Source organism: Oryctolagus cuniculus, chromosome 5 (genome assembly GCF_051225735.1).
Source record: "Oryctolagus cuniculus isolate XC-2025 breed Fujian yellow rabbit chromosome 5, ASM5122573v1, whole genome shotgun sequence".
NCBI lineage: Eukaryota > Metazoa > Chordata > Mammalia > Lagomorpha > Leporidae > Oryctolagus > Oryctolagus cuniculus.
Window position 1 is genome coordinate 169,710,457 of NC_142871.1, and position 26,600 is coordinate 169,737,056.

The following is a 26,600-nucleotide window of genomic DNA, read 5'->3' on the forward strand; positions in this document are numbered from 1 at the left end:
CTTTCATCTGTTTAATGCTTGAGTTAAGCAATGAATGTCAGTCATAATTGATGGAATTATATAATACAAGCAACCATGCCTAGCTTACCACTGTAGAGTAAGACGCCACACTGAACTTGGGTTTCCTGCATATGGCTTACAATATCAGACTAGTGCTAAAACTTGCTTTAGTTTCGGTTATGAAATAATTAAGGGCAGGCTTTTTTTTTTTCCTTCAGTGTTTTTTGAATGGGTAAGAAGGTATGTTTCTAAGAGCTTCTGAAACTGGGCTCAAGAAGCTAGCAAAACTAAAAATGAAGACAAGAGCAAACTTTAGAAGAAAGTTGGAGACCAGTTTTGCATTGCAGCAAAGCTGCCTTGTTAGAGCTAAATTTCAGTGTGTGTGGCCTGCCTGCCTCTGGATTAAATGAGAGCTTGTGTTCCATACGCCATCCCAGAAGTCATTGTTTTGTTAAAACATTAATATAGGTAGGGAAAATCTGATAAAATGCTGACATTTGAAGATTTTGAGGAGAAGAACATGTGGGGATCTTTGTAGTCTCTCTGCAACCTATGAGTTTTAAATTCTTTTTTTTTTTTTTAGATTTTATTTATTTATTTGAGAGGTAGAGTTACAAGCAGTGAGAGGGAGAGACAGAGAGAGAAGTCTCCCATCTGCTGGTTCACTCCCCAAATGGCTGCAATGGCCAGAGATGAGCTGATCCGAAGCCAGAAGCTAGGAGCTTCTATCTGGGTCTCCCATGTGGGTGCAGGGGCCCAAGGACTTGGGCCATCTTTCTACTGCTTTCCCAGGCCACAGCAGAGAGCTGGATTGGCAGAGGAGCAGCCAGGTCTGGAACCGGCACCCACATGGGATGCTGGTGTCATAGGCACAGGATTACCCTACTGCAACACAGCGCCAGCCCCATAAATTATTTCAAAATAACAAGTGTACAAAGTAGATAAGGAATCTCGAATTAAAATATGCATTAGAATGCCATGACTAGCAATCAATCTGAAAGGCTCATTCAAACACTTTCACATTTGCAATCAAGTATTCTTTTTGTAAAGAGAAAAAACACAGAATAAGTTTTAAGTTTTTTTTTCAGGGTCTCAGATAACTTTTTTCTTTTCAGAAAAAATTTTTTCCTGTTAATGTGATGCTAATACAAAGAGAACAGATTCAATGTAGTTCACAGACAGAAGTCTAAGATTATAATTATATTCACTCTCTCCCCCCCTCCCTTTTCAAATTTGTGAGATCACATATTTTTAATTTACATCATAGTCAAAGGCTTAATGTTCCACTAATTAATGAGTTCAACACATACAAAATAAAAAGATCCTAGTTCTGTGGGAATATAGATAAGGACTATAAATGATAATCAAATGAAAAGATGACTATTTCACTCATATACAGTAAATTGTAAAACAATCACATGTCATTAAAACTACAGTAGTGTCTCATTATTAACCATTGGTTTGACAAGGATATACAACAAAGCTCGACAAAGCTATATTTGCAATAATCGTGATACACAGGCATCTCTCTCTCTCTCTCTTTCTCTGATGGGAATAACAGTTTTTAATAGGTGGTAAGAAAAGTATATAATTGAGTATAAATTATTGTCCCAAGGTTGCAGAACCACAGCAAGCCAGCGTCCAGTTTATGGAAAGACTGTAGGTCTTTTTTTTTTAAGATTATAAAAGTTATATTTATTCACGGTGCTACATTTATTGCATTCCCTTAGAAAAATGGAGAACTATTTATGTACCCAATTTGCACATATAAAACTTTATACAAATTATGTGTAGCACAATAAAGGCCTCTGTGGTACAGCTAAAATCCTGACACTACAATTTGGGTATTCCTGCTTCAGGGTCTCCAGTTTATCAAATCTGTTCCATAGAAAATAAAAACTGTCATTATAGTCAGTCTTGCTGTGAACACTTAGAAATTATTTTAAAGTACAATAAAATAAAATTTTCTTTACTCTAAAACTCAAAAATACTATAAACTGGAAGGGGATACATTTTGTTACCAATCTCAACTTAACAGCATGACATATCCACACCTTATTTTGGTTGGGTCTTTCAGAATAAAAAATTAAAAGAAACACCTTAATTCTGACATTATCTTTCTAATGGGGCTGCTTCAGAAGGTCATTTGTCAAAATATTTATCAAATAATTAAAATAATAATAATATTCCTTTTACAAAATGGTACAATAACACCTTAAGGAACCAGGAAAGAGCAGCGCAGGGTGGAGAACCATCTAGAACGAGTGAGGCTGAATCCCTCCAGGGGGCAACTGTCGGGAAGTGTCCATGCAAACTTCCTGGACTGAATAAAGGGGAGCAAGCTTCATCTTACAGAAACACAATCTTGTTGGTTCATAAACTATCAGAGGGCAGTGGTAGATGAGGTCAAGTTCAAGGCAACAGCCTGCAGAAGAGGCTGTTTCACCCCGCAAAGTAGCAAAGTACTGCTCAAGGACACTGGAAAATGCAAATCTCAGGGTTGGGTAACACTAGGGAAATGCTCAATTTGCTAAAATATTGTTTCTCATTGCAGGTTTTACACAAGTTTAAAGGACATTTTTGTTGTTGATAGTGATTAGTTGGGGTTCTTTTCTTTAATTCAATTACAGGAAAAAATAAAATTTCCCTTGAAGAGCAGCAGAGTGGAGGCCTCTGGAACACATCATGCTGAGTGAAGTAAGCCAGTCCCAAAGGGACAAATACCATATGTTCTCCCTGATCGGTGACAACTGACTGAACACCAAAAAGGAAACCTCCTGAAGTGAAATGGACACTATGAGAAATGGTGACTTGATCTGTCGAGAGGCTGAAATGGGGTATCTGGGTATCTTCTCTCTTGATTCTACTGCCCTGGCTTAACGTGAGCGTTCTGAACACGCTCGCCTGCCTCTGTGGGAAAGCGGTGTCCATCAACACACAGCAGTGATTCAGGAAGGAAGAAAAGGAACTCAAAACCAACTTCCAGGGAAGGAATGGCATTTCTCTTCCTTTGAAGGACTCCGAGGAGGAAGGAAGTGCAGGGTTTCATGTTCTCGATTCTGCTGAAGTTATGAGTCATCACACCTTTGCCAACGCCACGCTGGGAGGGCTTTGCGATGCCCACATTGGTCAGGCCCACGGTGAAGTGTGATTTTCCTACTCTGTCTCCACGTGTCCCTACACAATGGATTCAGAGCTGGGCTGCAACAAGCTCATTCTCTCTCCCCGGGTTTCCTTTTCTATTTTTTCTATTTCTCTATGGTTGAGATGTTTTAAGGCAGCACGTGGAGGTTGAGATGTTTTAAGGCGGCGCGTGGAGCCTCGATAGCTGAAGAGAATCCACATCTGGAGTTTCTTAAAGGAATCTGCAACAGGTAAAAAATAATACTTTTGCTTTCTCATTTTCCCCACAGCAGTCATTAAGGAGATGAATTTAATTAATAAGAACAGGGCAGGAGGGAGAGAAATTCCAAATTAACTCTCCCTCTTTTTTTTTAAACGTGTTCACCAGATACAAATGATCAAAACCGAAGGAAGAAGAAACAGAACATCTGAGTAGTAATCTAGAAGGTGAGAAGACTGAATCAGTAACCAAGAGGCTTCCCACAGAGAACAAAACCCAGACTTAGTTTCACATGGTGAATTCTATCTGCTGTTTGAACTAGAATCAACACCAATCTTTCAAAACTCTTTCAAAAGAGAGAAGAAGAGAAGTCACTTCCCGACTTATTCTCTGATCTGACATCAAAACTAGACAAAGTCATCACAATAAAAGACCAAATCAATGCCCCTTATCCATACAGACACAAAAGGCCTCAGTACAATGCTAACAAATGGAATGCAGTGGCATAAAGATTAATTCATGTAGGATTTATCCAAGGTATACTTAGTTATTATAACAATGAAAAGTATCAATGTAATATACCATAATAAGAAAATACATAGATTTTTAAGTTTTTCAAAACAAACAAAAAACCCACTAAGAATTGATGTTCTTCATCATGATAAAGGGTATCTATAAAAACCCCACAATTAGCATTATATTACATGGTGAAAAACAAATATATTCACCCTCAATCAGGAACAAGACAGGAATGTTCACTCTCATCATTTCTATTCAGCATTATATGGAGGAACAAACCAGGACAATTCAACCAGAAAGAGAAGTAAAAGACATCAAATAGAAAAAGAAGAAGTAAAATCATCTTTATTTGTAGACGGCATGATCTTATATATAGAAATCCTAATCAATCCACAAAATAAGTTTTAGAACTAATACATGAGTCTGTCAAGTCTGCAGGATACAAAAATCAGCTAGATCAGTTAGATCTACACACTAGAAACAAACAACTTGAAAATTAGATTAGAAAACAATTCAATCTACGAATGCGAAAGTATCAAAAAGAATAATATATCATAGGAACAAATTTAATAAAGGAAATGCAGCCTTTCACACTGAAAACTACAGTATAAAACATACTAGAATGAACTGAAGGATTTTTAAATTAACAGAAAATCACCTCATGACCGTGCATTATGATACTTAATATTCATTGTTAACATGGCAACACTCCCCAAATTGTTGTACACATTCAGTAACTGTCAAAATCCCAGCTGGGTCCTTAGAAGTTGACAAGCTGCTCCTGCAATTCATATGGAAATTCAAGAGCCCTGGAGTACACAGAACAATCTTGAAAAGTAAAACAGAATTGAAAGACTCACACTTTCCTACTGGAAAGACCTGAAAAGGCCTCTCTGTAACGATTTCATAACCGAAATTAAAGCAAGTTCTTCCATGCACAGGAAGCCCAAGTTCAAAGTGGAGTCTCATTCTAGAATGGTAACCCAGACATTGTTGTATATATTAAAAAATTACATGAACTGTGGCTGACACTCATTTGTCAGCGTTCGTCACTTAACTCAGATATCAGACAGAAAAAAGAGATTTTCATTTCTACCTGATGATGAAAAAGTGATTATCTCAATAGGTAAAATCACAACAAAACCCAAGAGTATTTCAACTGTCATGAGATGTTTATTTGCTAGCTGGCAGGCAATAATACTCATGCCACTTTTACACCACTATTAATCTTTCTCTTCCCTTTCCTTTTTCATCCATGGATTTCAGTTGCACGGAGTTGAATTACTCATTATCCTTGGGTCATAACACACTTTCACCATTTGTCCATGCATGGCCCTCCTTTGTTAACCTGTTCATTTATTTCTAAAATGAGAAAAGTCACCTATAAAACCTCCTCCCATTTTCACTGATGGAAAAGTCAGGCCTGGGACATTTGTCTTAGCTTAAACTATATATTCCCAGAAAAAATAATAGGAGTAAATTTTCATATCCTTGAGCAAGGTAAAGCTGTCCTGGACGCAACACCAAAACATAAGTGACAAAAGAAAAATATTGATGAATTGTATTTAATCAAAAGACTATCAAATGAAAATAAAATAAACTGAATGGGAGTGATTTTGGCCAATTAAATATCTTAGAAGGGATCTGTTTGCAGAATAAGTACAGGGGGCCGGCTCTGTGACATAGCGGGTAAAGCTGTCACCTGCAGTGCCAGCATCCCATATGGGCGCTGGTTCTAGTCCCGGCTGCTCCTCTTCGATCCAGCTCTCTGCTGTGGCCTGGGAAAGCAGTAGAAGATGGCCCAAGTCCTTGGGCCCCTGCACCCTTGTGGAAGACCCAGAAGAATCTCTTGGCTCCTGGCTTTGAATCGGTGCAGCTCTGGCCATTGCAGCCATTTGGGGAGTGAACCATTGGATGGAAGACCTCTCTTTCTCCCTCTCTACCTCTCCTTCTCTCTCTGTGTAACTCTGACTGTCAAATAAATGAATAAATCTTTAAAAAAAGAATAAATACAGAACATTTACTACTCAATAACACAATTAAAAAATAATAAGCAAAGGTGCTGAGTAGACATTTCTCCAAAGAAGCTATATAAATGGTCAACTGGCATTTTGAAAGATGCTTAAAATTTTTAGCCATTAAGGAAATGAAAATCAAAACCACAAAGAAATACCATTTCCTACCCATTAGGATGACTGTAATAAAAAAGACAGAAATAACAAGTTTTGGACAGGATGTAGACAACTTGGAACGCTCTTAGTTCACTGTGGGAATGGTGCACCTACACTGGAAAGTGACCTGGCAGCTACTCTCTGTCCAACAGAGCTCCCATATGATTCAGACAAACCATTCCTAAGTGTAAACTCAAGAGAAATGGGAACATGACCACACGAAACTTGTCCATGAATGCTCATAGTAGCAACATTTTGTATAAGAAGCAGCCCAATATTCATTAATTGCTAAATGGATAAACAAAATGTAGTATATGATTCAGCCATAAAAAAGAATGAAGTTCCAATCCTTAGTACAACATGGGTGACCCTTGAAAACATTATACTAAATTCAAGAAGCCAGACACAAACATCCATACAGAGGATGAAATAATGTATATGAAATGTCTAGAATAGGCGAATCCATAAAAATAGAAAATAAATCAGTGGATCCCAGGAACTGAAAGGAGGGAAACACAGAGAATGGCAATAGGGATGGGTTATGTTTGGGAGGCAGCGATGATACAAACGTGCTGAATTAGATAGTGGTGATAGTTATGCAGCCCTTTGAGTGTATTGAAATCCCTGCATTTTTTACTTTAAATGGATGATTTTACCGCAGTTCATACCTTCTCTTTTTTGTCTCTCCCCCATCCCAGTTCTTACATGTATTTTTCCTATGTTCCTCCATTGTCCTCACAATAGTCATTCCATTAAGTAGTATTTTTTCAATTAACTGTTGGAGAAAATCCAAGTTCCCCTGTACACAGTAACAAACTCCACCAATCATGCCCCCATGCCAAGAGATGATTACTCTTTCTCTTTCCTTGGGCCCAGAAAGATCTTCATGGGTTAATATGTTTCTAAGGGATGGGTCCTGTGCTTGAAGGTCATGTGAACGGAAGAGGAGAAGGTGAGAACATGATGATGACTCAACACAATCAAGAGTATGTGTGGTACCACAAGTGGGGCCAATATTGCCCTTCTCCTGTGTGCATGTGTCATTATTGTCACACGTGGCACGTTGACCATCTTTGATATGGGAGAGTGTGGGTTTGTGTAGAGGAAGAAGAGGGAGTGTTGTGTAAAAGATAGCAAAGCCAAAGAATCTCTGGAACCCTGTCAGATGGAACTTCAGTCATAGACTGTATTTCTTTTCTCCTTCATTTTCATAGAAAGAGGCTAATCAGAACAGATGGGACGAGAGGGAGAGGGGGAGAAGAGGAGAAGGGGAGAGGAGGAGAGGGGGAGAGAGGGAGAGAGAGGAAGGGGGGAGAGGGGGAGAGAGGGAGAGGGAGATGTGGAGAGGCAGAGAGACAGGGAGAGAGGGGGAGAGGGAGAGAGGGGAGAGGGAGAGAGGGGAGAAGGAGAGAGGAGGAGTGGGAGAGAGGGGAGAGGGGGAGAGGGAGAGAGGCAGAGAGGGAGACAGGGAGAGAGGGGAGAGGGAGAGAGGGAGAGGAAAGGGGAGGAGAGGAGAGGAGGGGAGAGGGAGAATGGAAAGAACAAAGGAAGAGAGGAAGAGAGAAAGAAAAGAAAGACTCTTCTCAGGACTTTTTTTCCTTTAAAACTGGAGGCAAGCAACCAGCAGTAAAACAGAATTTCATGCTGCAACTTAATTCAGTCTCCTCATTTTGGATTCTCTGGAAAAATAAATGAAATGCTGCAAGAGCCTCCAGAATCAAAGGAACACTTAAAAAAGTGATGCCTACTAATGGGGATGAGTATTTTAGAGCGAGAGTTAAGACAGCACGTGTTGTAATTCTTGACCTCACACTGCAATACTGCCCTGCCTTTACTCTTGACATTTCTTAGAAACTTTCAGAAATGAAGCTTAAAGAAATAGTTACACACACATAAAGTAACATGGCGTTTGACATATTCTGCATATTCGCAAGTTATTTCATGAAATTCCTTTACCATTTAGATTTCTACTCAATATAAATATGATCAATAGATATGTAAGTAGACTCATAGAATGACAGCACTCTGGCCTCAGAATCAGCCCTTAAGGAATTTGGATCCAGCTAAAAAGCCCATGAGAGTTTCTCAGGCATGGAAAGCCAAGACACTGTGGCAAAAAAAAAAAAAAAAAAAAAAAAAAAAAACACCACACCTACATGAAAGATCTCTGTAAGATCCCAGTAGAAAGAAGGGGCCATCAAAGAAGGAGGTACCTTTCTCTGAAGGGAGGGGAGAACCTCCACCTTGACTATGACCTTGTCTAAATAAGATAGGAGTTGGCGAACTCAAGCGGCTTCCATAGCCTTGGCAGTTCATGGCAAGAGCCTCAGGTGATTACTGACATCATAAATAAGAGTGTCAATTGTTAAATCAACAATAGGAGTCACTGTGCACTTACTCCCCATGTAGGATCTCTGTCCTTAATGTGTTGTACTATGCGAATTAATGGTAAAACTAGTACTCAAATAGTACTTTATACTTTGTGTGTCTGTGTGGGTGCAAACTGTTGAAATCTTTACTTAGTATATACTAAATTTATCTTCTGTATATAAAGATAATTGAAAATGAATCTCAATGAAGAATGGGATGGGAGAGAGAGTGGGGAAAGGGATGGTTGTGGGTGGGAGGGAGGTTATCGGGGGGAAAGCCACTATAATCTGTGTTTAGTACACGCATGTATGTGTACTAAATACAAGTACACAAAAACATTCACAGAAATGCATACCATGAAAAACTACACATACAGTTTCAAAGATTTCTCATCAAAATGAACTCAAACCAACTTGTTGTAACACATCTGAACAGACTCCAGCTTGAGGCACTAAGGAAGGTCATGATCTCAGTTTGAAGAGCCCTGATCAGAGCAACACATATTTTGCTAACACTGAGGCAAGAACGAGCAGCACGGTACAGCTGGAGTGGAAGACTGGCAAAGTCACGCATGCTTTGTGAAAGCTTTCTGGGGTCAACGCCCCAAAGAAATCAGTAGTTTACAAGTGGATAACCCATTTTAAGGAGGGATGAGGCAACGGTGAAGATGAAGTCCACAGCGACAGACTCTCCACATCATTGGCCAGGAAAAATTCAACTTGTTTGTGCCTAACTGAAGAGGACCAATGACCAACAACAGCAGAAAGAAAAGCCTACACCACACACATCTCAAGTAGCTCAGGTCCACGGTTCTGACCGAGAAGTTACAGGGGGCCAGAGCTGTTGTACCCAGGCCAGCAGCAGACAAGAGCAGAGTTTTCAATGGAAATGTTTCAACAGGCAGGAAGCATTTCTTTAAAAAACTGTCACAGAAGGGGCCGGCGCTGCGGCGTAGTGGGAAAGCTGTTGCCTGCAGTGCCGGCATCCCACATGGGCGCCGGTTCGAGTACTGGCTGCTCCACTTCCAATCCAGCTCTCTGCTACGGCCCGGGAAAGCAGTGGAAGATGGACCAAGTCCTTGGGCCCCTGCATCCGCGGGGGAGACCTGGAAGAAGCTCCTGGCTCCTGGCCTCAGATCTGCGCAGCTCCGGCCATTGCAGCCAATTGGGGAGTGAACCAGGAGATGGGTAACCTTTCTCTCTCTCTCTCTCTCTCTGCCTCTCCCATCTCTGTGTAACTCTTTCAAATAAATAAATAAAATTTTTGAAATAATTAAAAAAAGCTGTAGCAGGAGACCATCACAATCCTGAAGACAAAGCACAGTGGAAGCTATGGGAACCAAGCGGTGGCAGTGACCCAGTTACAGCAAAAGTGGACCAGTCAAGATCAAAGGGCATGCAACCGCTTTGTCGGGATGCTCACGGCGTTGTACTTGTTGACTTTCTGGAGAGTAAAAAACTGACATCTGCTCACCAGGAGAGTGCTTTGAGGAAGTGAGCCAAAGCCTTAGCACAGCGCCCAGGCACGTGTCAGCAGCGTGCCTCTGCTCATTCCCCTCATCACACAGGGCGTGGTGTGTCTTCATGAAAAGTCTCCTCCCAGATTCGGCTCCTGATGAGTTTTTTTGTTTCCCTATCTTAAAACTTCTTGAAAGGGCATCCAACCGTCTCGAGCTTATAACGTACAAAGGACTGCACTGCCAGGGTCGAATTCCCGGGACCTTCAGTTTGTTAGGGATAAACGGCTGATGTCATCACTGATAAATGTATCCTGAACTTGATGGAGCTTTTGTTGGGAAATAAAATGTATTTTTTAATTTTCGCTGTTTAACTCCTGTTTTCCATGAGCTGCTTGAAGTCACCTCATATAGGTATTTGATTGAATCATGTGGATTTGCTGGTTTTGGTCAGTTTAGCTTATAAAATAATAATTTTGTAGAGTTTAACCTAACAGAGTGACACACTTGGGAACTTTTTGTAAGAAGAGTGTGCATATTTGGTGACTTCAAACCACTGACCAAGAGATTGGGTTTCCAGACATTATATAATGAAATTGCTCATTTTATAACATCAATCTTATTTGATATCCTTTTCTTTTGCCAAATAATCTAAGTCCATCCAAGCTTGTGATTTAAAGACTTTCTTATAGGCTTTCTTCAACGTTAGATTATAAGGGTTTATGAAGGAGGAAAATTTATCTCATCAGCAGTAAAAATGTGGTAAAGGACAATTTTCCAGAAACGGTAAAATTAGACTGTCATACAAATTAAATTCAGTTTTAACTTACTCGTAGTTAAATGAGAGAACCAGTACAATGTCATAGCCACCTTAATAGATAATTACAAGATCCATACATATATGCATCTATGAAGGGAATAAGATATTATAGGATGAATTTGCAGGTAGTCTTTTGACAAATTACGTATTTATTTTATTTGAAAGGCAGAGAGAGACAGAGAGAACTCTCATCTCCTGGTTCACACCCACAATGTCTGCAATAGCCAGGATTAGACCAGAATGAACCAGGAGGCTCAAACTCAATCCACGTCTCCCCCATGGGTGGCAGGAATCCAACGACTTGAGCCACTGCCTCTCAGGGTGCACACTGGCAAGGATCGAGACTCAGGACAGGAGTTGGGACTGAAATCTAGGCCTGCTGATGTGGCATGTGGGCATCCCAAGCAGGGTTTTAACCAAATGCCCACTCCTGTAAACGGCTTTAGATGATTGTTTAACAGTATAATGGTCAATTACACTCCAAAGCAGACACAGTTAACTTGCATTTCTGTGAACAAGAGTAATTTGCATTATTACCAGTTTCCTAGAACTTAGAGTTGTAAAACAGCTGAAAGACCATTTCAGGCAGAGGTGGGATGTGTAGACACAGAAATGTGAGTATATACAGACATCATCTACTTTTGCTACACATCTCAGGCCCCAGTTGGCTTCAGCTAACGGCCATTTCCTGCTCTTCTCTGGAAATGGCAGCTCCTGGAACTCTCTCCAAGCCTGGGAACAGAGGATCTGTGTCAAACATTCTTGAAACCCCCATTCAAGTGCCACAAGGAAATAAGACTAACAGGACTATGGGGTTGACTAGGGGAATTTAAGAAGTAGCTTGTTAAATAACCCATCACTCGTAGCACTACTGAGAGTGGTTAAGTGTGATCCCTGAGCCCAACTGTGCAATGACCATCAGCGGTGGCCACTGAAGCTCCAGAAGAAAACTGTCCCCTGGTGATTCCTCATCTCTCCAAAGCCCCGAGCGGCAGCACCAGCCTTTCTCAGGCCCTTCATGGCCTCTCCTGGGCAGCAGCAGTTGGTCAAAGACCCCAGGAGTTTAGACAAAGAGGAGAGGAGCTGTGTCAGTTGTCTGAGACGCGGCGGTGTGGTCGCAGAGTGTGGTGCAGGTGGCAAGATCTCTGCTGGAAGCCAGGGGACTTGGGTGTTGGATTCTGGCTCTGGCACTGGCAAAGTAGTTTCGCTTTGCAACACAAGTCACTTCATTTCTCTCATAAACATGAGAGGATGACTCCTTCCAGCTCTGTTTTATATTATTCTCAGCAGAAAAACAGGAAAGAAAACACAGATTAAAAATTATTGACCTAAATCTGGCCAATGTACCACTGCCACCTGCATCCACCCAAGGAGGGCCCTGCTAAACAACCCAATTCAGAAAACTGTCCACAGGGTTTCAATGAAGCTTTCCGTAACTGAGGGCGAAAATAAAGCCATGTGTGAGTTTCACTCTACCAGCTTACTACAAACGCAGTGGAAGTGGCATGGGGCCAGTGGCAGAATCTTCAAAGGACAAAGAAATTTCCCACGGGTGAGGGCAGAGTTCTAGCTGCTAAGGGGTTGTTTCTGAGGACACAGGGTTACTGGGACCTGGCAGCATTTGCAAGGCCAGAGGATGGAGATTTTGCTCAGGCAGGATAAAAATAGGGGGAAGAAGGTGCGGAGTCGATTTCTGAACTTATGGAAAGTACCATGGAAGTTCTCAAAAACAACCCCCAGCGAACAGCTCACAGCCCAGAAACAGCTTTGGCATGAACCCGGCCCCTGCAATGCTGGGCTGCGTCTGTGTCTTTTTTTTTTTTTTTTTTTAATTTATTTGACAGATAAGAGTTAATGAGAGAGACAGAGAGAAAGGTCTTCCTTCCATTGGTTCACCCCACAAATGACCTCTACAGCCGGAACTACGCCGATCGGAAGCCAGGAGCCAGGTGCTTCCTCCTGGTCTCCATGCAGGTGCAGGGGCCCAAGCACCTGGCCATCCTCCACTGCCCTCCCAGGCCGCAGCAGACAGCTGGACTGGAAGAGGAGCAACCGGGACTAGAACCTGGCACCATATGGGATGCCGACACTGCAGGCAGAGGATCAACCAAGTGAGCCCGGCGCCGGCCCCGCGGCTGTGTCTTAAGAGGCGACTCAGATGGAGGGAAACAACCTTTGGCATCCTCAGTATCGTCCCTAGGAGGCGTCTTCATTTGAATTCCAGTGGCCGTCACCTCCTGACACCAAATGACAAGGTCCTGCAAGGGTCCATCGGCTGATCTTGGTGTTTTAGAAGTACCGAGAAGCCCAGGAGACACGGCCATTTCTTTATGTTGTAAGATGGGGGCCCAGGTCCCAGAACGGCCAAGGACTAGGTCTCCAGGCACTGGCCGAGCTAGTCCAGCCTGGTGTCACCTCTCCCCTACATTTCACGAGCTGCGGGGTCTCAGGAATGGGGAAAGCCAGTCCCAGAAAGTGTTAAGGAGGCTGGGATTCTGGAGCCCTCTTCAGTATACTCACAATTATAACTGAAGTCCTTGTGCACAGAGTGCCTGCTTCCGACTAAGGAGCAGTATATGCATAAAATAAGAACACCTGCAGGTCCTTTTAATGACAAGCGCAGAGTCGGAACACTAGATTGTCAGAAACCAACCACAAGTGAAGTGCAGTCAGCGCCTCGAGCCGGGCGAACGGGTTCTCATTCCTGTTCTTCTGCGTTCCGTGAAGTGCGCTCTTCCAAAAATCACCATTCATTGACGCTACTGCTTCAAGGCACAAGGTGCAGGAAGAATTCCCTCTCTCCTTACTAAAAAGCTTCCAAACCCATTTTTCCTTCGAGATTCTTTATGGGGCACATCAACTGTGACTGCCTCTTCTCTGTGTGTTCAGTCTGCCAAGCCGCCTCTGGCCCTTGTCCACGTACAGCACTCCCGCCTATGCAGTTCCTGGGTTCTTGGATCTCAGTGGTGCCAGGGAGCAGGGAGCTCCGTCCGGCTTGTGTCACCGTGAATCTGGTGGCTCATTTATAGGGGGACCAATGGGAAGGACAGGATGGCCAAGCAGTAACAGATTTCAGCGCTCACTGAAACGGCATGCGGCAGATGGTAGGATTGCTTGTTTGTTTGGGGTGTTTTGTTTTTGTTTTTCTGTGAATTTATTTCAAATTCAGCAGCAGGGTGTTATCTTTAGCCTCCAGTTTAAAAACCAAAACTCACCTCATGACCAGCCCAAGCAGGTGTGTGGAGCACAAGCAGTAGCTGCTGTTTTTTTTTTCTTTCATTTCTGGGAAGGACATTATTTTTGAGCTGTGTAAGTCATTAACGCTGAGTGCTGTCTTCCATGGACCTTCCATGAGAGAAAACATTCTGGTGGAAGGCAGGAAGTATCTAGAATGACAGCAAGTTTCCCCAGCCACCCAATCAGTTTCCTTAGGAAAAAAAAAGCCTGGTGACAATACAGATACAGAAAATATATTGCAAACATTTTAATAAAAAATTAAATTGCCTGCAATCTAGAAATACTACTATTAACATTTGAGTTTGGGGTCTTTTAAAAGAACTTGTTTTCAATTTATAGATGATATAAGCTTTATAAAAACAACACTATAAAAATTGTTTCATATTATACACTAACCAATATTATTGAGACTTTTCTGTGTGGTTAAGCACCGTCTACAACTGATTTAATGTCTGCATAGTTCCTCCCTTGTACAGAAGTGGCCCTGATATATGTCAATCCCGTTTGGGGATTTTAGATGACTTCCAGTTATTCACCAAGCAGTACGTTAACAAATATTGTAGGGGCTGGTGCTATGGGTAGAATGCTGAGACTCTCTGTCTGCTACAACGGCATCCCATGTGTGCCGATTCGGGTCCCGTCTGCTCCTCTTCTGATCCGGCTCTCTGCTATGGCCCAAGTGCCTGAGCCCTTGCACCTGCGTGGGAGACCCAGCAGAAGCTCCTGGCTCCTGGCTTTGGATTGGCTCAACTCCAGCTGTTACAGTCATCTGGGGAGTGAACCAGCAGATAGAAGATCTCCCTCCCTCTCTCTCTCTCTCTCTCTGTCCATTTCTGTCTGCAGCTCTGCCTCTGGAATGAATAAATAAATAAAAATCTAAAAAATAATTTAAAAATAACTATTGTAGCCACACATGTTTAGGTGCACATGCAATTTTCACACTGGTGTAAAACTCTTCCAAATAGAATTGATGAACCTTCAAAAGTTTTGAGGTTTTTGATGTCTACCACCCTAGCGTCCACGTGACCCCAGGTACATGTGCTTCTGCCTGTATGTTTATCAATGCTATGGACAAATAAACAGCGTTTCACCTCTGTTCCACACTTGTCCTGATGTCCCATGAAATAGACCAACATCAGCTAGCTAGGCTGGTGGCCATGGAGGGGCTTCCTTTCCCAGAGAGGGGCCACGGAGTGGTGTGGCCAGGGCCTCTCTGGTGCGGGGCTCAGCCTGTCTCTGCAGCGCAGGTGACCCACAGTGTGGGTGGTGGGGGTGACAGCGGCAGGGTCAGAAGGCGTCACCTAGAAAGGAGACACAGTCGTGGCGCAGCCTGAGAGCCGCGAACTGGTGGGGCTCCAAGGAGCGCCCCCTTGGCCTTGGTGCTGGAGCACCGCCCTGGCGGTGGGCAGTGGCAGCCTGGGCGAGCTGCAGCCCACGCCCGAGGCTGCCAGTGGGTAGAACAGCGCTGGGAGGCGCTTCCTGTGGCTGATCAAGTTCCAGTGATCGTCCACTAAGGTTTGAGGTCAGAAATGCCAAACGCCTGCTAGACAGAAACAGTTCTCTGTGGAGTATCTCAGGTGGAATTCCACCAGCCCCGGGCTTCCAGGGGCTGGGAGAGACCCACAGGGGTAGCCAGAGGCAGGGTGGTGGGCCAGCGCAGGTCGCTGGTCCGCCAGTTCTCCTTCTCGCCTGGATGCAGGGAATCCCAGCTCTCCAATCGTATTCGGCATCAAGCTCAGAGCGGGTGAGCTGGCTGTCACTCCTCTCTCGCCCCAGAGCGCTGCTCTCTGTGAACAACTCGCCACCCTCCACATGCAGCCCTCGGTGTGTGGGTGGACGCCTCCCCCTGGGTGACTTCACACAAGATAAGTTTCTTTTCTACACTGTGATGTCTGAAAAGCTGGAAAATGAGAAATGAGGTCAAGAGAGACCTGGTGTGAGGCACAGAAACAGAGCCTGAGAGAGAGAGAGAGAGAGAGAGAGCGCAACAGGAAGTCAAGTCACCCAGGGAGTCACCACGCTCTTTCCCTTTCCTTCTTTCGAATGGGAAAATAGTTCTGTAGCGAATCAGAGCTTTGAACTTTCAGAAGAAACTGAATTATGACAGTCTTCACCCTTCCTGAGGTTCACCGTGGGAACGGGCATGGGCATGAAATAGAAACCTTTAAGAGGACCCCAAGAACTTGTTTTTTTTTTTTTTTAAGATTTATTTATTTATCTATTTATTTGAAAGGAAGAGTGATAGAGGAAAGGACAGAGAGAGGGAGGGAGAGGGAATCTTCCATCCACTGATTCATCCCCCAAATGGCTGCAACAGCCAGGACTGGGCCAGGCTGAAGCCAAGGAGCCCGAAACTCCATCCAGGTCTCCCACGTGGGTGTCAGGGGCTCACACACTGTCTTCCCGGGCACATTAGCAGGGAGCTGGATTGGAAGTGGAGCCGCTGGGACTCGAACTGGCACTCCAATATGGGGTGGCAGCATTGCAGATGGCAGCTTAGCTCCCTGTCCCGCTACGCCAGCCCTATCATGAACTCCTGACCAAGGATTTGGACCCAACACACTGCCATCTTACTAAAGGGAACAAAATTCTTGCACCACTTTCACTGTTTCTTCCCTCCGCCATTCTATGAGTCTGCTGAGTATCTCACTTCCCATGTTGGATCACTCTCCCCTTTATTTATTCTATCGGTTAGTGTTAGCAGATACTAGACTTGTTTATGTGCTCCCTTTGACTCTTAGTCCTTTCATTATGATCAATTGTGAACTGAAATTGATCACTTGGAATAGTGAGATGGCATTGGCACATGCCACCTTGATGGGATTGAATTGGAATCCCCTGGTATGTTTCCAACTCTACCAATTGGGGCAAGTCAGCCCGAGCATGCCCCAAATTATACATCTCTTCCCTCTCTTATTCCCACTCTTATGTTTAACAGGGATCACATTTCAGTTAATTTTCAACACTTAAGAATAACTGTGTGATAATTACAGAATTAAACCAGTCATATTAAGTAGAACAGACAAACAAAAAAAAAATACTATGAGGGATAATGTATTAAGTTGTCCATTAGCAGTCAGGGCTATGCTGATCAAGTCACCATTTCTCATAGTGTCCATTTCACTTCAGGAGGTTTCCTTTTTGGTGTTCAGTCAGTTGTCACCGATCAGGGAGAACATATGGTATTTGTCCCTTTGGGACTGGCTTACTTCACTCAGCATGATGTGTTCCAGATTCCTCCATTTTGTTGCAAATGACTGGATTTCGTTGTTTCTTACTGCGGTATAGTATTCTACAGAGTACATATCCCATAATTTCTTTATCCAGTCTACCATTGATGGGCATTTAGGTTGGTTCCAGGTCTTGGCTATTGTGAATTGTGCTGCAATAAACATTAGGGTGCAGACCGCTTTTTTGTTTATCAATTTAAACTCCTTTGGGTAAATTCCAAGGAGTGGGATGGCTGGGTCGAACGGTAGGGTTATCTTCCCTCCCTGCAGACGCAGTGCCCGGGACTGCAGCACCCCCGTTGCCCCAGGAGGGAAGCACAACAAGGATCTTACGAGTGCTGGTGCTGACATCCTGGCTCCCGCCCCGCTCGGTGAGCACCTGCCTCGGCTCTGCGTGTCAAGTTCAGTGATGACGTGCTGCAGCAGTCGAATTGTATCCCTCACAAAACTCCAATGTTGAAGTCCTAACGCAGAACTCCGGAAGGTAACTGGTGATTAAGATCTTTTAAAGGGGCCGGTCATTGGCAGAGCGGGTTAACGCCCTGGCCTGAAGCACCGCCATCCCATATGGGCACCGGTTTGAGACCCGGCAGCTCCACTTCCGATCCAGCTCTCTGCTATGGCCTGGGAAAGCAGTGGAGGATGGCCCAAGTGCTTGGGTCCCTGCACCCACGTGGGAGACCCAGAAGAAGCTCCTGGCTCCTGGCTTTGGATCAGCACAGCTCTGGCTGTTGTGGCCATCTGGGGAGTGAACCATGGGATGGAAGACCTCTCTCTCTCTCTCTGCCTCTCCTCTCTCTGTAACCCTGACTTTCAAATAAATAAATAAATAAATCTTAAAAAAAAAAAAAAAGATCTTTTAAAGCGCAGATTAAGTTACAATGAAGTAGTCGGTGTAGACTCTGATGCTGGCTGAGTGGTGTCCTGGTGAGAAGGGAGGATCAGAACCCGGAATCACACAAGGAGGAACTTGGGAGGACCAGGGAGAAGATGGCCATCTACGGCCTGGAGAGAGGCCTGGAGGAAACCGGCCCTGCCGACATCTCGATCCTGACTTGCAGCCTCCAGAGTTGCGAGGAAATGAACGCCTATTTAAGGCCTCCAGTCTGTGGCAATTTTTGTGTGTGGCAGCACTAAAAAATGAACACAAATACAGCTTAAGATGCTGTTGGTTGTGTATTCTTACAGCCAAAAGCCTTCCCGACACTTTCTAGTCTTCTGAAACACGTGGGATTTTTAGGGCCCAGGAAAGATATTTTTCTTTCATATTGAAACAGTTATGCACTGCTTATTTTTTTCTATTATGTAATAGCCAGGTCCCCCAACCCACTGCCTTTAAAACTTTATGCAGAAATTTCTTCAACAGTCTTTAGAACACACCTTCAAAATATAGGAACACAAAATAAAGGAATAAAATAAAATTTCAAAAATTGAATATGACCCTAATTAACCAAAACGGTTTATCACCACTACAGGCGAGTAAGGTAAGTGTAGATTTAACTGGGACCGCAACAGCCCAGAGTCTGTTGCAGCAGAAAATTAAGAAACTTGACCTTTGTCACCATGACTATTTATATAATTATCTAAAGGGCTGTCTGCTTCCTTAAATAGCCATAGCGTCACACGCGGATGTGACACTGGGACAGATGAGCAGTGGATGGCATCTGACTTTGTAAAGGGCACCGAGGACCAGAGTTCCCGTGCAGCCACCATGTGTCACCGGAGTCACTGGGCTTTGTGACTGAGCTGCCACCATCTTTTAAAAGCGGCGTCATATTGAACTAAGCTAGAATCGTTAGGTTCTAAGAAAAGATGGGTGATTTTAAGAATAGTTGTGCTAAAAGAGAACATCCAGAATGCCAGAAGTAATGAAATTTATTGACAAATTTTGCAAACAAAAAAAAAAAGGTTTAAACTTTTTCATGAAAAATACACAAAAACAGAACACTGGGGAAAACGTTGCAACACGGACCCACGATCGTGGGCTTCTTTGCTTGCTCCACAAAGAGCGTTGTCGTATCAGTGAGGAAAACGGAAACGACCAACAATTCTGCTGAAAAATAGACTGTCATTGGCCATTCACAGCCACCAAATGGGGCAGAATGCTCACGTTACAGGCTCAATTAAAGAAATGCACATGCAAATACCAACTCAGTATAGCTGGCTTTTGTAGACTGGTGGTGACGGCAAAGCTTGATAAAACTCAGTGCGGGTGAAGTTCACCAGACGCTGGCCTGCACGGCTGGGGAGGCGGCAAATCCGTGCAATGATTAGGGTGGGCCCTAGGGCAACTCCTGTCAAAACCTACAAGGCACTCGTCTTTGTCCAGGAAGCTTACTCCATGGACATGTGTTTTCAAGTATCAGAGAGAGGCACCAGTTGCAGCCTTGTTTGCAAGAGCAAGAAAAGGAGAGGAGGAGGAGGAGGAAACTCCCACGTCCACCAACAGGAGAGGAATCAGATGAAAATTCTGCAGCTCCTGAACGGAATGAGGTGGTATGCGAGAGCTCTGCACTTCTTACCAGTGAAAGGACAGGTGTGCGCATGGGTGTGCGTGTGTGCACATACATGTGTGAGTGCGCCACTACATGCATATCTGTGCATTTATTGATTTATGATTTCACCTGGGATGAATCTGAGGGATTCACTTTATCTCTGGATAATGGAAACAGGTTCCAGGGCCAGGTCTGAAGTGCATGGGGGTTTGCTGTATTTTATTTTTATTTGTTGAGGTTCAAGGTGCCCTTCATTCTGAGCACCAGTGCCGCTCGCCGGCTCACGGCTCCAGGGCTCACTGGCTGGGAAGCCGGGTCGCGCTGGGCTGTGGGAAGTCCACAGGTTTCAGTTCACATGATTCGGAGCACACGTTCGAAGAGGGTCAGCCTCTTGTCCGCCACCCATTCGAAGGGTTTCAATCTGACTTTGGGGAGCATCTAAACCTGAAGAAAGACACCAACCACACACACCCAGGTGAGTTTCATTGTCAAAACCATTGAAACTGGCTGCGATCCACACCCCCCACCCCATGGCCGGGCCGAGCTTCTCTCCGATTTCAGACCTCGAAGGGAGGGATGCGCTCCTGCAGCTGAGCCCCGCTTTCTGCCTCAGAATATCTGATGTCCTGACCACCCTCCCCCCGAAACAGCTGGGGTACTGGGAGGGCTCCTGAGCCCGGACTTTCCAGAAGGCAGTGCTGAGAGCCGCTGGCACTGCCCCAGGAGTCCACGGAGCCCTGCACGTGCTGAGGGGAGAAATCAACTTGCCAGGGGCACAGTATTTACCTCTTTCAGCCCCTGTCAATCTCCTCCTCCCAGCAAAAAAAAAAAAGTGTCATTCTTTATTCTGGAAAATTGAAGAACATTTTCTCCCATAGCCATTGAGCAGTTAGCCAAAACGGGGGTGATGTGAGTCCTTCCTGGGTTGAAAATAGATTACCTGGCTTTATGCTGAGCCATAAAATGTGGGGGGGGGGGGGGCGGAGTGTACCTTCTTCAAAAAGTGTGAAAACTACTGAGCCGTGGACTGCCATGGCTGTAATGAGCAGGACCCTCTCCTAGGGCTTGTCAAGTGTGTGCCAGAATCCACCGTTCTCATCGGCTCATGTCTTCCTTGTCTCCGTACCTCTCGCTTCCTTCCTCCCCACTTCCGTCTTCCTGACACCCTGGCTGACCACCTCTGGTTTGAGAATACATTGCACATGTACTTCGCGTCATAGACCCGCCAGTCGCTGGCGTCATCTTCCTCTCGGGGGGATCTGATCAGATGTCCAGGGAACACTCTGGAGTGACTCACAACTGGCCCAAACAGAGGGCAGGAGCAGATTCAGCCCAGAGGATTTCTTCGTAGTAAGATACAGAGGGAGGTCTGCTGGACATACCTGGCAGCATTTTCCTCCCCAGTAAGGCAGAGAGGTCCAAGAGGAGAAAGTGGGCGTGTGCAGCCGCCATCTTGCTTGTGACGGATGGCTGCAGGGCAGGGAGCCTACTAGAGATGTCCTTTATGCTTTTTCTCTTTTTGTCCAAAAATCATATTAATGTATCTCAGCCCTAAAACACTGAATGGAGTGGGCACAGACATTTGGGTCCATGGGTAAGCCAGCTCCTGGGACTCCTGAAACCTGTACTGGAGCGCCTGGGTCTGAGTGCCACCTCTGCTTCTTTTTTTTTTTTTAAGATTTATTTATTTATTTGAAAGTCAGAGTTACACATAGAGAGGAGAGGCAGAGGGAGAGAGAGAGAGAGGTCTTCCATCCCACGGTTCACTCCCCAATTGGCCGCAATGGCCGGAGTTGTGCCAATCGACCAAGAGCCAGGAGCTTCTTCCGGGTCACCCACGCAGGTGCAGGGGCCCAAGGACTTGGGCCATCTTCTACTGTTTTCCCAGGCCATGGCAGAGAGCTGGAGGGAAGTGGAGCAGCCGGGTCTCGAACTGGTGCCCACATGGGATGCTGGCACTGCAGGCCAGGGCATTAACCCGCTGCTCCACAGCACTGGCCCCCCTCTCTGCTTCTGACCTAGCTTTCTTCCAGAGTGCTCCCTGGAAGCAGCAGGTGATGGCTCAAGCACTTGGATCCCTGCCACCTACATGGGAGTCCTCAACTGAGTTCCAGGCCCTGCCCTGGCTAGTGTAGGCATCTGGGCAGTGGGGCAGCAGAATGGAAGATTTCTCTTCTCTGTCTCTTTTTTTTTCCTTTCAAATAAAATGAAAGCAAATGAACAATTTGTAAATCAAGTGAGACAAAGAATTGTATGAAATTAGTTACAATGGGGCATAGTAATCATGATTACAGAAATGCATCAAATAATGTTGGTTACACCAAAGAGTGAACAGCCAGCCCTGCTCCCAGGAGCTGGGAAGAGCTTCCCTAAGGAGGACTGAGGGCACTGACCTTGACAGAGGGGCCCAGAGCTGGGCAACGAGGGTGAGACTCGCATTCTGGGGACTCTGGTCTAGGGCAGTCAGTGCCGCCGGAGGGTGACCTGGGACAGTGGCGTGAGGCCAGATGGTGGCGGGTTTTGCGTGCAATGCTCAGGAACTGAGTTTTGATTTCTTGATAATGGGATGTGTGCACAAGAACACTCGCGTGTACAGTACTCAGGCTCCTGTCACACAGGCCTTTGTCCCCACTTGCTGGGAGAGGGCCCCTAGGTCCTTAGAGACTCCCCAGTGACCGGAGTGTCTTGGTTACTCATGTGAGCCCTAAGGAGGTGCTAGGAGGTGACTCATGGAGGGGTCTGGATAGCTTGGGCAAGGGGGTGGCCCTGGAGCCCTGGAGCCCGAGTTCAACCACGAGGCCGACAGTTCCTTCAATCACGCTCTGTGTGATGAAACCCAGGAAAGGCTCTGGCCCCCACAGCTTGCTGAAGCTCCTGGCTGCTCAAACACGTCAAGGTAGGCGGAGCTTCTGGAGCACACACAGGCTCTGTCTGCAACCTTCCAGAAGGAGGCCCTATTTCCCCTCGGTGTGCTGGTCCTGATTTATGTCCTTTACAATAAAACCGCCCCGCCCCCCGGTGTGGAGCACTTTTCCTGGGTTCTGTGCGTCACCCTAGTGCATTATCAGTCCCGAGGGGACAGGGAACTCCCTGAATCAGTGGCCACTTGGTCAGAAGTACGGATGGCCCGGACCCCGGCGTCTGAAGTGAGGGCTGTCTTGCTGGGGACAGTGGCTTTCACCTGTGGAGTCTGGCTCCGGCTTGCGGAGTTGGGGTCTGAAGCTCCCCCCGGCCCGCACACTGCATGGAAGGGGCTGCAGCGGCTGGGGTGGGGGAGGGCTCTGCTGCACCCCAAGTCCACTGCTCCTTCGGGAAAATTAATGGAGTGGGGACTGGAGGTGAAAATGGGGAGAACCAAAAATCATCCTGAATGTGGCCTCTGAGGGGGCGGCTTCTTGCATCTGTCGCAGGGACACCCCATCCCAGATGCAGTGTCACAAGCAAGCTGCACATGGATTGGCCCAAATGCGCTCGATTTTTTCAGAGTAAAGAGTAACACCAACAAATAGCGTAACTGCCATTTACCAAGCACCCGTAAGGGAAAGACACCAAGTAAGCGGGGGATTGTGGCATTTTCCTCTGATCCCTGCAGTCACCGTGTAGCAGAGCACAGGGGCTCGGCACCAAGGCAGCTGCCACCTGGCACCCTGGCACCAGGGTGGGGCTCAAGTTCTGCCAAGGAAGGCTTTGCAGGCTGAGTCAGAGGCTGGGGACCGAGTGCACTCCCCTTCCCACCTTCCTTCCTCCTCCCCCTCCCTGTCTCCTCCAGGCTGAGTTCTCTCGGTGGACAGCCAGCACACCCAGCTTATCAGGAGCCCCGGGAGGGAGTGAAATATGAGACAGGAGGGGTCTTTTGACTCACAGGGTGCTCTGGAACCCAGAAGGCGGGGCAGGGAGTGGCCTGGCCAGGGAGTCTTACTGTGGCAGAGCAGTCAGGAGCTGTCCCTGGTGGTGGGAGGTCAACGTGTGGATGTCTGAAGCGAGGACACAAAGCTGGGTTTGAGGAGTGGGTTTGCTGCCCATTGTGAGAGTTCAGGCAGTGGTGCAGCCAGTGGAGGTGAGAAACCGAAGACCAGGTGGGCAGGACAGGCTACACAGCCCTCGTCTGTGAGGCGCAGCTGCACGACCCTCAGTGGACGCCTGAAGCCATGACCCTATGTAAGCACCTGTATTATACATATATGTGTATGTATGTTATATATACACACACACAGGTCTAAGACAAAGTCTACTTCATAAATCAAGCACAGTAGAAAATTAACAACAGCTGAAAATAAAGTTGGACAAGTACAACAATATGATGAAAAGTTATTTTAAATTTATGAGTTATTTCTGGAATTTTCCATTTAATATTTTCTGACCTGGGTTGACCGTAGGTAACCAAAGCTGCCGGTGGGGGTAGGGGTGGGGGTGGATACTGTGTGTGTTGTCAGAGAACCCCGGGTTTCAAGCTCATTCTGCCACTTTCTATCTCCTATTTCTACTTCCATTTGGTTCCATAAACTCTAAAACAGAGACAGTAATAGTAGGACGCCTGGTACAAAGCATGTACCCACACAATCATGTTTATTGTTTTTCACTTAATTCTAATGCATGGTTGAAAAAGATGTGTACCAAGGCACTTCTTGGAGGAATGGCTTGTATGCCACGTGTGAAAGTCCTGTGGAGGTTTTGAAGGATGTCACAAGTGGGCGTGGCACGCTTCCTCACCCAGGCCTCTGGATGTGACTTAGGACCCCAGCTTCCCCATCACACAGCACCAGGGAGCCGGCGACATCCATGAGTCCTGTTGAAATCCAGCTGGTGGTCCGGAGATCAAAGAGACAAAGTTGCCAACAGAGGTAAGAGATGCAAATCAGTACTGGGGGAATTTCTACCTTGCATTCCTTAGGGAACAGACTCTTTCTCAGCCTTTCAGAGGATAATGTTGGAGTGGTGGTGGGGGAGCAGCCAGGTAGAAGTCACTGTGCCATCTCCCAGGGCCATGAGGCAGGCAGAGGGCCCCGACCTTGAGAGGTGAGGGCTGAATCAGGCTAGCGATATGAGTCAGCCCTCTCTCCCAGAGCCTAATTTTGTGAAAAGTCCTGCCAAGATGTTCAGATGCAAGACAGAGATGAAGGTTCTGAGTGATTTCTGGAAATTGCTCTATTTTGTACTGCGATCCCTCCCTCGAGGCACAGAGCAGCCTGAGTCACAGCTAGGGAAGCTGTCAGCCCCTCAGGCTTCGCTGTCCCTGGGACTTCCTGAGCTCCCCGCTGGGTTCAGCCAACCCCTCCCCCTGGGGAGGAGCCATCCTGCCCTTCTTCCTTAGTGGATCTGCCAGCTGAGTCAACCCGAGGCCCACTTGCTTAGGTTCTGGGCTGCTCTCCTCCGGGCTGTCCCCCGCCACCTCCCCCTGCCTCACTGGGCCGCCATCTTGACACGTGGCCACATTGCCGTGTCTCTCAGCCACCACCCTGTGTGATTGTGGGGACGTAGGCGGGCGTGGAGGCGAGGGGTTGGGGGTGGTGGCTGCAGAAGATGAGCGAGTCACGAGTGACATTTGCTGAGCACCGTTACTTTCACATAATCAGTGTGGGGCAGATTTTCCAACCCCTGTCTGACGGATGAGAAAACCGAGCCTCAGGAGTTAAGTGACGAAGCTGCTTAGCCCGGCATCCAGCGCAGGGCTGGCCCTTGGCAGCGGAGGCAGCCCGAGTCTTTCCTCTTGGGCTCCACGTGGCCTCCCGTCCACTTCGCTCGCGCCTGTCCCTGCCATGCATTCTGAGGGCATCCGGAATGCTCACTGGCCACCTTGCGCTGAACCGCGTGCTCCTGCCCCAGCCCCACCACTCCACATGCTCTCTGTGCCTCTCCATCCTCATCAGAAAATGGGAGGATCATCTGGTCTACCCTGCTGGAGCACTGTGATACTTAATGAGCATACCCTACCACCAGCGTCTACTCGGGGCCTGACACATGGTCAGCTGGCTGGGTGCACAGAGAGAAAACGCCTTGGTTTCCCGAAGCCATTCTTTGAAAGTCTGACTTCCCACAGCTTCCTCTCTCCCCGATGCATCCAGACTTTGCATCGGTCAGAAGGGTTCCACAAACCTTCCGGAATCTGGATCGTGGGGGAGCCATCATTCTCCCACGGAGGGACAGACAAAACAAGATGAAGTGTTAACAGGATGTAGGTGCCTGAGCAGGAACCCGACTCCTAGGCTGTCTCCTCAGCGACAGAAGGAATGTTCTCAGGAATCAGTGAGAGCGTGTTCTCTACAGGTGATCCACAGTCAAGACTCAACAGGCTCAAGTAACAGGCACTGTGGTATCACCACCCACAGGAAGCCCAGAGTCAGGGCAGACTCCAAACACCACACTCCCGGTTGTGGCCCCATGGGCCTAACCCTCCCTGCCTCCCTCCTACCTTTCAGTCCTTCCTTCCTTCCTTCCTTTTTTTTTTTAATTTGAAAGGCAGAGTTACAAAGAGAAAGAGAGAGTGAGAGAGAGAGTAAGAGAGAGAGAGAGGTCTTCCATCCGCTGGTTCACTCCCCAAATGGCCACAACAGCCGGAGCTGGACTGATCCAAAGCCAGGAGCCAGGAGCTTCTTCTAGGTCTCTCATGTGTGGGTGCAGGGGTTCAAGGACTTGGGCCATCTTCCACTGCTTTCCCAGGCCATAGCAGAAAGCTGGATCAGAAGAGGAGTAGCCAGGACATGAACCAGCGCCCGCATGGGATGCCAGCACCGCAGGCAGAGGCTTAGCCCACTGTGCCACAGTGCCGGCCCCATGACTATCGCTCTCGTGTCTGCTGGGTGGCAGCTCTGCCGGATGCCACACCCACACAACACAGGGGACACTGTCTCCTCCTTCAGAGTGATGGATTCTGTCCAGACGCTCCTGTCTCAATGGTTGGGCTCCAGTCCTGTATGTGTTCCAGAACCATCTCCCAGCAAGGGAGTTGGAATGACCTTGAC